Source organism: Macrotis lagotis, chromosome 2 (genome assembly GCF_037893015.1).
Source record: "Macrotis lagotis isolate mMagLag1 chromosome 2, bilby.v1.9.chrom.fasta, whole genome shotgun sequence".
Lineage (NCBI taxonomy): Eukaryota > Metazoa > Chordata > Mammalia > Peramelemorphia > Peramelidae > Macrotis > Macrotis lagotis.
Genome location: NC_133659.1, coordinates 140826802 through 140841705, shown reverse-complemented (window position 1 = coordinate 140841705; position 14904 = coordinate 140826802). Strand labels below are relative to the sequence as shown.

Sequence of the window (14904 nt, the reverse complement as noted above, 5' to 3'; positions counted from 1 at the left end):
ATGCTAGCCCATTGTAGTTGTGCTTTGGGTAGTAATATTTGAATGCTTGGGAGTTTAACTCAGAAAAGTACCTTAGTGTCTGGTATCTTCTCCTGCCAGGTGATCTTCAGAATCTTTCTAAGACAACTTAAATAGAAGTGATTCATCTTCCTGGCATGATGCTGGTAAACTGTTTCACAGGCATACAGCAATAAGGGCAGCACAATGGTTCTGTAGACCTTCAGTTTGGTAGTCATTTTACTACCTCTTCTCTCCCACAATTTCTTCCTGAGCCTCCCAAACACTGAGCTAGCTCTGACAAGGAATGTCTCATTCTCATTGCCACTAGGTACTTCTCTGGAAAGGACACTGCCAAGGTAAATGAACATGTCCACAGTCTTCAAAACATCTCCATTTGCTGCAATAGATGATTCTACACATGAATGGCGTGGTGCTGCCTGATGGAGCACCTGTGTGTTCTTGATGTTAATTGTTAGTCCTAAATTATCACAAGTAGCAAAGAATTGATCAATACTTTGTTACATCTCAGCTTTAGAGGCTGCTTTGAGTGCCCAACCATCTGCAAACAGAAAATCATACACCAACATTCCCTCAACTTTGGTCTAGGCTTTTAGTGTTTTCAAATTGAAGAATTTACCATCAGTGCAGTAGCTGACTTTGATGTCAAGTTCATCCTCAGTGAAAGTATTTGACAACATGATTGAAAACATTGTGCTTGGGAGCAAGGACACATCTTTCTTTCACTCCATTGGTGACTGGGAAATCTCAAGAGGATCATTCACTCTCCAGAATTTGGGCAAGAAAGATGTCATGGAACTGATGTACCATACTGATGAACTTCAGGCAACCAAATTTTGACATCATTTTCCATAAACCTCATGACTGATGGTATCAAAGACTTTGGTCAGATTTACAAATAATGTATACAGATCTCTGTTCTGCTCCTGCCATTTTTTCCCGGAGCTGATGGGCAGCATATGGACTGGTCCTTAATTCTTTCTGAAGCCACAATAGCTCTCATTGTGGATCATCACAATGTGGAGCATCACAATAGGATCATCAACCTATGGACAAAGATTTTGGCAAGAACTTACTGACAATGACTAAAAGAGAAATACCCCTATGATTGCATAGAACAATCTATTCCCTTTACCTTTTTAGAGATGGTATGGTGGCATTCTTGAATTTTTATGGGTATAACTTCTTTATGCCATGTAATCTGGAAAATTTCAGTGAGCTTTTTTTGGTATTGGAACCCACCCCCACTTTATAAGTCTCAGCTGGAATAGAATCAGTACCAGGTGCTTTGCCACATGAAAGGAGACTAATGGCATTCAAAATCTCTTCTTTGGTTGGAGCTTCAGCTATAGATAGATTGAATTTAACTTGAGGTAAACAGTCAATGACTTCTGCGTTGATTAATCATGATCTGTTAAGAATGCCATGGAAGTATTCAGTCTATTTCTATAGGATCATGTTCCTATCACTAATCAATGTGAATCCATCAACACTGAGTAGTTGAGATGACCATATGTCTTTGTTCAATAAATAGCCTTTGGAGCATCATAAAAGCACTTTGGATTACTATCTGCCTTCACACTGAACCAAGTATCTTGCCTCTCTCTAAACTCTACTTTTGATGGAATCAAATGCTGCCGTCTTAGAAATGGAAGAGTTATCCTGCTGGTAAATCCTGTGGAGTTCTCACTTTTCATTCAGCAGCTTTGGTATTTCCCCAACATTTCAGCAAACCAGTTTTAATGTTTGCAAATACTTTACACCAAATTGTGAATTAGTAAAACAATTTAGGAAAGCAACTTGGAATTATGCAAAGAAAACCTTTTAGCCAATGATTGTGAAGCACTGATAAGGAGAAAGTCCCCATCCCCATCAAAGTATTATAAAAGTACTTTTATGAGATAAGAAAGAATTAAAAAATAAAGATGTTCACCAATTGATGAATACCTAAATGCATTGTGGTATATAAATGTAAGAGAACATGATCATCCTATAAGAATTGATGAATGCGATGAATATATTGCAATAAGGGGGGGAAAAGCTTCATAAACTGATATAGGGTGAAGTAAGCAGTCAAGAAAACTATTTACGGTCAGACCCCTTCGACCGCCGCCACCAGCTCCTCTGCCACCAGCTCTTGCACCACCTCAGGCCGGGCAGCTAGGCATGGCTCCCCCAGCCCAGTGGGAGGCAGCTGAACGGGGGCAGAGGTTGGGGGACCTTCACCTTGAGCGTCTGTCCATGCCCTTTAAGTGTAACCACTGCACCGAAGGTACAATGGTAGCCTTAACAGGACTTTTTTTTTTTTTTTCCTGAAGAACCACCTTCGGTGTACAGCTAGAAATAGCCTGTCTTTAAATTCCCTCTCTTAGTTTTTCCGTTTCATTGCACTTTTAGGGTTTTGCAAGGCAAATGGGGTTAAGTGGCTTGCCCAAGGCCACACAGCTAGGTAATTATTTAAAGTGTCTGAGACCAGATTTGAACCCAGGTACTACTGACTCCAAGGCTGGTGCTTTGTCCACTACACCACTTAGCCGCCCCACGTTTTGTTGCACTTTAGAGGAACATCAAGAAACCATGAACAACTTTAGCAATAATGAATTTAACTTCAGTTTCTTTGATGAAGGCTTTACTGCTAAGGATATTCTGGACCAGAAAATTAATGAAGTTTCTTCTTCTGATGATAAGATGCCTTCTATGTTGCTGACCTTCATGACATTCTAAAGAAACATCTGAGATGGTACAAAGCTCTTCCTCGAGTAACTCCTTTTTATGCTGTTAATGACAGCAAAGCTATAGTGAAGACATTTGTTACTACTGGAGCAGGTTTTGATTGTGCTAGCAAGACTGAAATACAAATAGTACAGAGTGTTGGGGTGCCTCCAGAGAGGATAATCTATGCAAATCCATGCAAACAAGTGTCACAAATTAAGTATGCAGCCAACAATGGAGTGCAAATGATGACTTTTGGTAGTGAAGTAGAGCTAATGAAAGTTGCCAGATCCCATCCAAAGGCAAAGCGGGTTTTGAGGATTGCCACTGATGACTCCAAAGCCATCTGTCAGCTAAGTGTTAAATTGGGTGCCACTCTCAAAACTAGTAGGCTACTCCTTGAGCTAGCAAAGGAGCTGAATATTGATGTTACTGGAATCAGTTTCCATGTGGGAGGTGGTTGTACCAATCCAGAAATGTATATCCAAGCAGTTTCTGATACCCAATGTGTCTTTGACATGGCGGTGGAATTTGGTTTCAACATGTATCTTCTTGATATTGGTGGTGGCTTTCCTGGATCTGAAGATGCAAAGCTTAATTGTGAAGAGATCATAAGTGTAATCAATCCAGCATTGGACAAGTATTTTCCTTCTGACTCTGGAGTGAGAATCATAGCTGAACCAGGCAGATACTATGTTACATCAGCTTTCACACTTGCAGTTAACATCAATGCCAAAAAACTTATATTAAAGGAACAGACAGGTTCTATTGATGAAGATGAGGCAAATGACCAAACTTGCATGTACTATGTAAATGATGGAATATATGGATCATTTAATTGCATCCTCTTTGATCATGCACATGTTGAACCTATTCTACAAAAGAGACCCAAACCAGATGAGAAATATTATTCTACTAGCATATGGGGACCAACATGTGATGGCCTTGATCAAATTGTTGAATGCTGTGATTTGCCAGAAATGCATGTGGGAGATTGGATGCTATTTGAAAACATGGGTACTTATACTGTTGCTGCTGCTTCTACTTTCAATGGATTCCAGATACCTACTATCTAGTATGTGATGTCTAGGCCAGCATGGTAATGCATGCAACAAATCAAGACCCAAGGTTTTCCAGCAGAAGTAGAGGATCAGGATATCAACACTTTGCCATTATCTTGTGCTTAGGAAAGTGGAATGGAACGTCACTCAACAACTTGTACTTCAGCTAGTATTAATGTATAGAGGCTGTTTGTAGCCATTAATTGCAAGTTTAGCTTGTATTAGAGCATTTGGGGGACCATTAACTTAATTCCTGCTAGAGTTTTTAAATATTTTAAGAATAGGTTTGGCGCAAATGCAACAATATGGAAGACTTAGAAATGGGGTCACACTTATCTGTGTTCCTATGGAAACTATTTGAATATTTGTTTTACATGGATTTTTATTCACTTTTCAAATATGCTTCTAAAGATTGCCCCTCAACTGCCAAGCAAGCATTTGTAGCTTGTACAATAGCAGAATGGGATTGAGTTTAGTGTTGTGACCTGCTTTAAAGTAAAATAATATATATATATTGAAATTAAAAAAACAAAAAACTATTTACACAGTGATTATAACAATGGAAACAGAAAGAAAAACCACAAAAAATTAAAATGAATGTTGAAAAAGTATAAAGAAGTATAGATCTAAAGAAGAGGTAGGAGAAGATAACTCTAACAACATACCTTTGCAAAGGTGAGAGGTCAATGTTATGGTATTTTGCAATTTATTGCAGGAGTTTTTTGATGTATTAAAATTTCCTACCTTTATGATTTTTAATCTCATTTGCTAAATTGTAGAAGGCCTTGAATATCAAGAATAGTAGTTTATTTTATTCAGTAAGCAATAAGGAGCTACTGCTGGCTTTTTAGCAGAGGAATGACATGATCTATGAAAAAGAAAGTTTATTCAGATCTTGGTAAGATTATAGAGATCTATGGTCAGCAGTTAGTAAAATTTTATAATAGGATAGGTAGATCATAATTAAATTTGTACTAAGGTGTTTATAGGAATACAGGAAAAAATGGATGAATGAGAACAAATTAGATTATTATTGCAAAAGAGTAATAGGACTTTGAAACTAATTAAGAATAATGAAAAGGATAGAATAAAAATATGCTTAAAGTTTTAAACTTGGAAGAATAGGCAAACAATGATACTATAGACAAAAATAATGGAGTCAACCAGAGAAAAGATGTTAATTGCAAAATAATAATCACAATTATAATAAATTTTAGTTTTTGGCACACTGAATTTGAGTTGGAGGGTAGGAGAGAAATAGTCACTGAGGTAGAGATATCCTGAAGGAATAATGTATTCCTTACAAACTGTTCTTATACTATAGCACTAGTATGTCAAAGGGCTAATCTTCATCTTAAAACTTTTTTTTTGTAAAATAAAATTAACACAGCCTATTGAGAGTATTATCTTTTCTCATGCACAATCACCATACTCTCTCCCTGAGTACACATAGTCAATCATATAAACGAACTTAAGAAGAAAATAAGATTCACTTAACAATGAAATTCACTGGGAAGCATCTATTCCAAAAGGAGCAGCCACTTTTACTGGAAATATTTACAAGGTATCATGATCTATGACATTTTTGTAAATCTGTATTTTTAGCATTCCTTCTTTCTATTAAGTAAAGCATGACTGAATGATGGGACTCTGTTGCAAGTAGCTGTTTAACCACTGTCTCTCGGAAACTATGCCCAAAGACCAATAAAACTGATCATACCCTTTGACCCAGCAATTCTAATACTAATATCCAAAAGAAATTATAAAAATTGGAAATCTCACATGTTCAAAAATATTTATATCAACTTTTTTTGTAGTGGCAAAGAATTGGAAAGTGCAATTGGACAAACAAGTTATGGGATATAAATATTATGGAATACTATTATTCTATAAGAAATCATGAGTGCACAGATTTTAGAGAAGCATGGAAAGTATTGCATACTGTACACTGAATGAAGATTGTACACATTTACAGCAATTTTGTGAGATGATCAACTATGATGGATGCAGCTCCTCTCAACAGTTGGAGATAAAGAACAACCCTGAGAGACTTCCTATGGACACTGCCATCCACATACAGAGGGAAAAAAACTTAAGAATCTGAATGCCATTGATGTTCACTTTTTCAAAACTTCTCTTGGGGTGGCTAGGTTGTTCAGCAGATAGAGCACTGGCCCTGGACTCAGGAGTAACTGAGTTCAAATGTGGCTTCAGACACTTAATAAGTACCTAACTGTGTGGCGTTGGGCAAGCCACTTAACCCCATTTGCCTTGCAAAAACCTAAAAACAAAAACCAAAAACCTTCTCTTGTGTTTTTCCTTCCTATCCCAATGTTTTTCTTTTTTTCCCCCTTCTTAGTTCAAATTTCTCTTATGCAAAATGACCAATATGTAAATATATTAAACACAAATGTACCTATACAACTTTTACCAGATTTTTTGTCACCATGGGGAGCAGGGAGGGAAAGGAAGTGGTTGAAACATGTGTAACTCATAAATTTGGCAATGGATCAATGTTGAATAACTGCCATAGAATGTAATTGGAAAAATAAAATAAAATTTCAATTAAAAAATTGTTTCTACCAACATTGTCAGGTTAGGGGCATTAGCATTTTCTATTTCCCCTAGCACTTTTCTGATTTGCTATAAGCAAATAATTCATCACCAAATGGCCAACCCAACAGACATTAGTTATTGAACAGATGAAGCCTTTCCAGGATGGAACTATCTGCAAGAGCTTGTGCTCCTGACATAGCCCTTGGAAAGGCAGACTCAATCCCTTGCCTTAATGAGATGGATGGATGGATGGATGGATGGATGGATGGATGGATGGATGGATGGATGCATGGATGGACAGAGACAGAAACTTTATTAAGCACTTACAATGGGCCAGGCACTGTGCTAAATGATTGAAAAAGAAATTAAAGCCAAAAGTCTCTCCTCTAAAGAAAGCTACATTCTAACGGACAGATCTGTATTTGAAGTGAATACTACATATGGATATTTCCTCAAATGGAGTTCTGGAAGGAACTCATCAATCATAGGATACCAGGAGACCAGAGGGATGGAGGTGCTGCCGCATGAGGAGACTGCTAGAATATAGGTAGAGAAGTTACCTTGGGAATAAAGAGCTAAACCTAATTTAAAATGAGATAGCAAAGTAGGATTTCAATTGCTGGAATGGAACACTTCATGGAATTAAAAATCCCTAGTTTAGACTCAAGAATTCATATGAAGAATTTTTGTCATAGAATCAAGGTATTTGACATTTTGTCAGTTCATCTTTTAAAGCTGATGAAAAAAGTACTACAAAATATATAATTAGGGCCTTCTAAGAATTATAGAACATTAGGATAAGCGCTGGAGATGGGTATTAAGATGATTAAGGCATAGTCCGCTCCCTTGAGGAATTTATAATCCTGTGAGAATATATAATACATATACACAAATAATAATTATAATTACAGACATTCCTATCTTGCTTTGCAAAGACCTTAACAGATATATTATTGAGTCTCATTTTAACCATGTAAAGAAGTACTTCATTTTTCAGAAGAGTAATGTGAGAATCAGTCAGTCAAATGTCAGTAAGTATTTATTAAAGAGCTTACTATGGTCCTAGCATTTTGTTGAGCACTAGAAATACACAAGTCCAAAACAAAAGAAGAAAAATAGTCACTGCCCTCAAGTAACTTATATTCTAATGAAAGAAAATAAGCCATAAGAGGAAGTTGAAAGGGGGAAGGGACAGAGGTAGAATCAGAGAGGGTAAGTGACTTATCCACAGTCCCTTAGTCAATGTATCTGAGATGGGATTTGATCCTAAGCCTTCCTGACTTCACAGCACTCTATAACTAAACCATGTGATGTAAAATAAAGCATAAAAATTATATTAGAGAATCAAATAGCTAAAACATTTATTAACCACTGGAGCTCCATGCAAATCAAAACTAAAAATTGGTCCTGCCCTCAAGACGATTCTATTCTAATGGTGGAGAAAAGAAAGAATCCTAAACTAGATCTGAGGGAGGGAAAATGTTTTCTATTCTGTGCCAAGCTTTTCTATTTCTATTTTATTATTGCCTTAAATTAAAACAAGTCTACAAATGTGAAGACTGTTCTATTGCAAATACAAGTAAGGCAAGTTTGCTTATTTTCTTTCTTTTAGATTAAGGCTCCAAATTTTATATTTCAGCTAAAGCAAAAATATGCCCTACATGGGAGACTCTAGGAGAGTCTTTTTTCTGAAAAATCTTTTTTGCTGAGCTCCTATTTCTAAACTCTCAGTGAGGCTCTAGCCTCCCTCTACAAAGCAGTAAAAGCTGTCTTGCTCATGGTAGGTACTTTATAAAGGCTTAGTGAATGAAATTTGATTTAAAATACCATCTTGATATGTGTGTAATGTTATATGATGCCATAAAGTAATTATTATCTGGAGATTTAGATCCCACAAAATTCCAGTTATAATGCTCATCTGTTTTTAATATGAGAGTTTAAATTAAAATAAGAAAGAAAAATTCGCCACATTGTTGCTTGTGATTTCTCACCTCCCCCCATGTATGATGGCAGAAATCCTTTTCTTTCCTTGATTCAAATAATGTTGAATATAATGTAACCACCCTTCAAAAATTATGCATTGTACTTATTCAGTTATCTCCCCTTCCACAGGAAGAAGAGCCATCATCATAAGGATCCATGCCTTATTCTAAAACCCTTGATTTTTCTGGAAAAAACTACTTTAGCATCTAAACAAGTAGGATTGACAGCCAGACCCAAGTCATTGCTGGCAAGCAGAGTTGATTCAGTCGGTGTATTGTACCCTGATAAGAATTACCTTTCCAAAATAGTGAACATTGTGCTATGTAAATTATTTTTTAAATGGTGAAAGAAAAATTCATTAGGATTTTCTTTGCTACCAATGCCAGTAAGGCTGACCACACTCTGGAATTCCCACATGAGAGAACAGGATAATTGTGCAATGATGAGTTCCCAGGATGCTATGTTCTTGCAGTGACTTTAAAAAATTTGAGTACTGGTAAAAAAAATGCTGACTGCAGAAAGAGGAGTTATGGGAGCACTGAAGCTGGCCTGGGCAGTGAGATCTAAGAGGTGAGAACAGCTAAGTTATTTGTAATATACCCATTCTATCACCTTTTTTACAAGCTGCTATTAAAGAATAGACAGATGCTAGAATTATAGGATTTGGAATACAAAGAGTTATTGTAGAAGGTAATCTGTTCCAACAAGTTCATTTTATAGATGAGGAAATTGTGTCTTGAAGATGCAATTACTTTTTTTTTCTTAATTTTGTATGTGTGGTTTTTTTTTAATAATTATAAAAGTTCTGACAAATCCTATCAGGATGGAAAGTCTTTGAGAACAAGGTCAATTAAGTCTATTTTCCAAGGATGAGCCAGTTAAATTCAGATATACTCATTACCAGTTTAATCAGATTTTTTCTGGTGCAATATATCTGAAAGTTATTCTATCATTTTAGAGAGGAGTTATAATCTTTGCCAGTGAAAAAAATCCACTGATAAATTCATGCTTCCCTAAGGACTAGAAGTATTTTATCATTGCAGTCCTATTTGCGTCTAAAAATGACCTTTTAAAAATCTATTTACCAAGATTCTGAGAAAAAATGTAATAAGCTTGTTCTAAATTGGGAAAAATAAAGGGAAGAAATAGTCTGCTGGTTGTTTTTAATAGTTTATTTTTAATCAACTTTTTTGCCAAAATGACTAACCAAATGCCTTTAAGAGATAACTTTACTTACATAAGGAATGTCATATGTTAACTAAAATAAGGTGAGTAATTTTATCCAAAGTCCTTTCTGCGTGTACACATTAGCCATTTATTAATATTTTAATAAAGGCTAATGAATCAGGGAAGTTAGATGGCATAATAAATAGAGTTCCAGACCTGGACAAATTTAACCTCAGATATTTACTACCTGTGTGATGCTGGACAAGTCACTTAACCTGTTAACCTCAGCTCCTCATCTTTAAATTGAGTTAGAGAAAGAAATGGCAAAACCACTCTCATATCTCTGCCAAGAAAACCCCATATGGGGTCATGAAGAGTCAGGCTTGACTGAAATGATTCAACAACAACAGTGAATCACAGTCCCCATAGGGAGATCTGACATAGAGATCAGGCCAGGGGAACTTGGAGGAATGCTACTAATAGAAAGGGAAAATGGATTGTAAATAAACTGATGCAAAACCAAGTGTGATTAATCCTATTTTGCCCATTCTATATTGGAGAGATCTAGGGCAATTTAAGCTTTAGTAAAATTAATGGATTAATTAGTCAACAAGCACAGGAACATTCCTATCAGTTCAACTCAACAAGGTTTCACTAAGTACATACCAAGAACCCTGGACTTTTCTAGTCATTGCAATAGAAAGTAAAATCTCTGAAGTTCAAGTAAGACAAAACTACTCTACTCTGATTTTCTAGAACCCCATACTGTACAGATTTATTATTTTAAGAGATATATTTTAACTTGCTGAAGGTATTCTCAGGACCTGAAGAGACCTCTTCAATGAGATCTTTCTCAGTGATCCCATAACTGTTCTATTACAGATTGAAAAAAAAAAAAACAAGTAAAGATTTACCCAGCTGAAAGGGCAGATGAAAACCCTTTTGTTCCCATGGCCATGAAGTGAGTTGAAGTAGGAATAACTCATAGTCCATGTCCTTCCATAAGGAACTGAGTGAGACATTGAAGAAAACCAGGTCATCCACTGTATCTTAGGTTGCCACCAGCTGTCTTTATTAACTATTGGCTTGCCACTGGATTTTGATAAACTCTGTGCAAGAGAGATTGAGGCCAATGACTTTGTGCAACTCTGTCTTACTTAAATCCAATTCAGACACAAGTCATGTGTCAACCATAATTTCATCGGTCCTCTTTGAAATGAAAGACAAACAACAACAACAATTTTCACTCCACCATGCTTTCCCCTTGTATTCTTTTCAATGATGAAGAAAAGCAAATATGAAAAAGAAAATCTCAAATCTGAAATATGTATACATGTGAGTGGTGAATGGATCTCCTGGTGAGGAAACTCCCTCTACTAATGCAGCAGCATGAGCTAAAATTCAATACTTCTTTGGATGAAATATTTGCTGAGGACATGGAGCAATGCACAGCAGAGGAAGAGTGTTAAATTTGGAGTGAGAGAATCTGGGCTAGAATGTCTAAATTTGGGAATGTAGGTTAATCTCACTGAGTCCATGTCTCCTTTTCTGTAAATGGAGGGGAATTCACTACATCAGTGTTGCTCAGATTTATTTTTTTCTTCTCAAGACACAGTATTTTATTTTCTTGAGGAACCATGGGAGACCAAGAATTTAAGCTGGATACAAAAAAAAGAGTTTCTGAGAAGCCAGTCTTCTATACCTTTTACCTTGGTTTGGGATTACTTTGTTTTTCCTTCCCTGCTTTTGCTTCATTACCTTATTTCTTTACTTTCCCTCAGAAAGTTGAGGATTTGTGTCTCTAAGTCAGGAAGAGACTTTAAACTGATCTTGAGAAATTAGAGAGAACAAGAAGGCTGTGGATGAAAAAGACTTAAAGATTTGCCATAGATTCAGAAAACTACTAGTGTACCTCAGCACATTCTTTCAGAAACATGGAACAAAGTATCATCTCAGGTCCATTTCTACTCTAGAAATATCATCTATAAAAATGCATTTTTAAATACAAAGCAATTATCTATTTTCTATAATATGATACTAGATTGCCTCAATGTGGCTATTCCATTTAATTGTTCAGATTATAACCCATGTATGCTCTCTTATCTTGGTTCAAGTCCTTCCACAAGGCCTTCTCACAGTACTCATTCAACATCTTGGAGTCTTCCTCTAGCTCTTTCATTGGAGCATAGATATCATTGGAGCACAAAGGTTGCCTTATACTACACAAATCACTCACTTCCTTTTCTAGTCACATATCTCTCCAACTGAATTTTTTCCTTACATTATTCTTCATATCCTTATCACTCAATGCTTATTAAAAACAATCATTTTTCTTTTTTCTATTCCTGAAAACACTACTACCCATGGAGACAAGTGACATTTTCAATATAAACCAAGCTCCAATTTCCTTGATGCCCAACTGATAGCCAGAATATTTCTGGAGTCATAGATCATTTCTCACTCCTACTAGAAAAGTATAATAAATTCAGGAAAATGTTCAATTACTTCCTATAGTAGCTATATACTCCAGAGATTTATTTTTCATGCTAGACACACAAACAATAAACTCACAATAGTAGATCTCCCTAAATTATAGATTTGCTCCTTAGATCTCCGACTGAAATTGTTAGAAAGTATCTTAGCTAGAATGAATTTCAGAGTCCAAATTTCTCATTTTATAGATGAGAAACAGATTGGAAGAGTTTAAGAGTTACCTAATATTACACAGAGATTTTGCAGGACAATGTTACACTCTTGTCATGGGTTTATTTTTTTAATATAATTTTTATTTTTTTTCCAGAAAACCAGTATCAGTTACTACAAATTATGAACACTATATAATTCTGATACAGGCAAACAGGACTACCACATACTTTATAAGCTAATTATGTTACATGAAATAATTTTTTCTTATTTAAGGGCTGTCATAATTTGAGTAATGATACAATCATATACATGCCATAATTTAAAGGGCTCTATTATTACACTGATTGACTTTAGGAACAGCAAGATGGCATAGTAGATAGATTTGTTAGGTCTGGAGCCAAGAGTACCTTATTTCAAAGCTAGTCTCAGATAATTACTTATTGTGTGACCTTAGGCAAGTCACTTAATCTCTTTTTACCCTCATTTATAAAATGAGGGCAATAATAGCATCTTCCTCCCAGCATTGTAATGATGATCAAATGAGATAAAGTTTATAGATCATTTAACATAGTGCAATATAAATGTTAACTATCCAATTGCTTACTTTCTGGCACCTATCATTAAACCTTCCTAAATTAGAGGTGACATATTTTTTTTTTCAGAAAGACAAGAAGAGAAAGGGAGAGGCAGGCAGAGACATAGAGGCACACAGAGAGACAAAGAAAGACAGAAACAGAGACTGAGACAGAGTCTTGAGTGTTTTTAGCAAAATCAACAAAGAATTGTAATTAAAGACTAAAATAGATGCTCCTGATATAATGCCTCCCATACATGGGAACAGGGCAATGTGGTGCCTATAGTAACCCAAGTAGTATATTCTCTGTCTCCTTAAACCAAGGAAAACAAAACACCACTACCACAAAAATTAAAAAAAAACAACAATAAGAAACTACAACCATAAATATTTTGATAATTCTCAAATGTTATGCTGAAGTTTCAAACATGGAATTTTTAGTTCCCAGCTATGGTGAGACACCCAAGTGGTAATTTATACCCTATATGTCCTCACCCTAAATGAGCAAGTTTCAACTTTTAAAATAAACAGTTTTGTCAAATGTAGAATGTGGTCTTTTTAGGAGTTATAGTCGGGGTAATGCCTTCTTGTCTATTTAGCTTATTCAGAAGCTGTTTACTTTCCTCAGGGAATTTGAAATGAGCATGCATATAGAAGTATAAAATGAAATCCCAGACATCAGTGGCATTGTGGAGAAAAGAAAAGCCCCCAAGTCTCCTATTTCCCCAGTCCTCAGGTAATGACCTTACTTCCTACTAAGGAGATTAAATTCTTTTAAAAAGTTCCCCTAGTTCCTTTGTTCCTAATCATCCTAAATCAAAACTTCTTCATGACTTCATCTATCTAGCCTTCCTTCCAATTTCAAAATAAAGAAATAGCTGAAGTTAACACTTCATTATAAAGGTGCAAAGCTATGTATGATTCCTTTTGCTTCCTTCCTATTCCATCTTTGACTCTTCTAAAGAATTACTACTCAATCTTTCGTTACAGCCAACCTTCTTGGAAGTGCTAACCCCTTGTAACATATATATATATATATATATATATATATATATATATATACATATATATATACATATATATATATATATATATATATATATATATATATATATATATATATATGCAATGTTGGTGTGGAAACATCAGTGGCCATCTAATTTCCAAATCTAATCAGATTTTTCAAATTCCTCTTTCCTTAAGTTTTACAAAAGATTTGACACTCTTAATGAACTGTTGATTGTACACTCTTAACTTTCATGACTACAATCTTGATTTTCATTCTCTATGAATACATTTTCTATGTAATTAGCTTAAATGTAGTTAATCCTACTAATTCTGTTCTTGGCATTTGCAGTTCTCTCTACAGGACACTCTTCCTTCATGATTTTATACACCTCTATGATTTTAACTATCATTATTAGAATGTTGACTCACAAATCATACCTCAAGCTATTTTTTTACTCATACCTCAATCTCCCATATCACATCGATTCAGTTCATTTACCACTGCCAGATTTATTATTCAAATTCCTCCCCTATAATAAAATCCCTCAATGATTTAAAGAATTTTTAAAAACATCTATAGTGGGGGCAGCTGGGTTGCATAGTAGATACAGCACCAGCCCTGGAGTCAGGAGGACCTGAGTTCAAATCCAGGCTCAGACACTTAAGAATTCCCTACTTATGTGGCCTTGGGCAAGTCACTTAACCACATTGCCTAAAATAAATTTTTTTTAAAAAGACCTACAGTTTACAGAATAAGTGTAACCTCCTTAGTCAGATATTTAAGACCCTCTGCATTTGACTCCAACATACCTTGCTAATATTATCTCAAACTAGTTAATCCCTGCCATTTATACTATACTTCAGATCAGCTAAACTAGTTTCTACTCCCTGCATAGTTTATCAACATCATTCTTTTATTGACACCATTCTAAATGCCTTTTCTTAATTATCTTTGATAATATCAGAGCAACTAATGGCTTCCAGAGATTTGAAAGGGAACAAGAGTAAAGAAGAACTCACTTTTGCTTCATTTAGTTCTAGCCATTCTAGGATTGATTACAACGTACAAATATAGGGAATGATTTTCTATTAGAGATATTCTATTATGGTTCCTGAAAATCATGCATATTTGATTGAGAATATAAGCAGAAGAGAAATTACAAATTCGAAAAACAAACT

The 14904-nt window shown here is 35.4% G+C and overlaps 1 pseudogene; it reads left to right on the top strand.

Annotated features, from left to right (window-relative positions):
* The first annotated feature begins 2386 nt into the window (after window positions 1-2386).
* Window positions 2387-3974, top strand: LOC141511189 (ornithine decarboxylase pseudogene; annotated as a pseudogene).
* Window positions 3975-14904: the final 10930 nt, after the last annotated feature.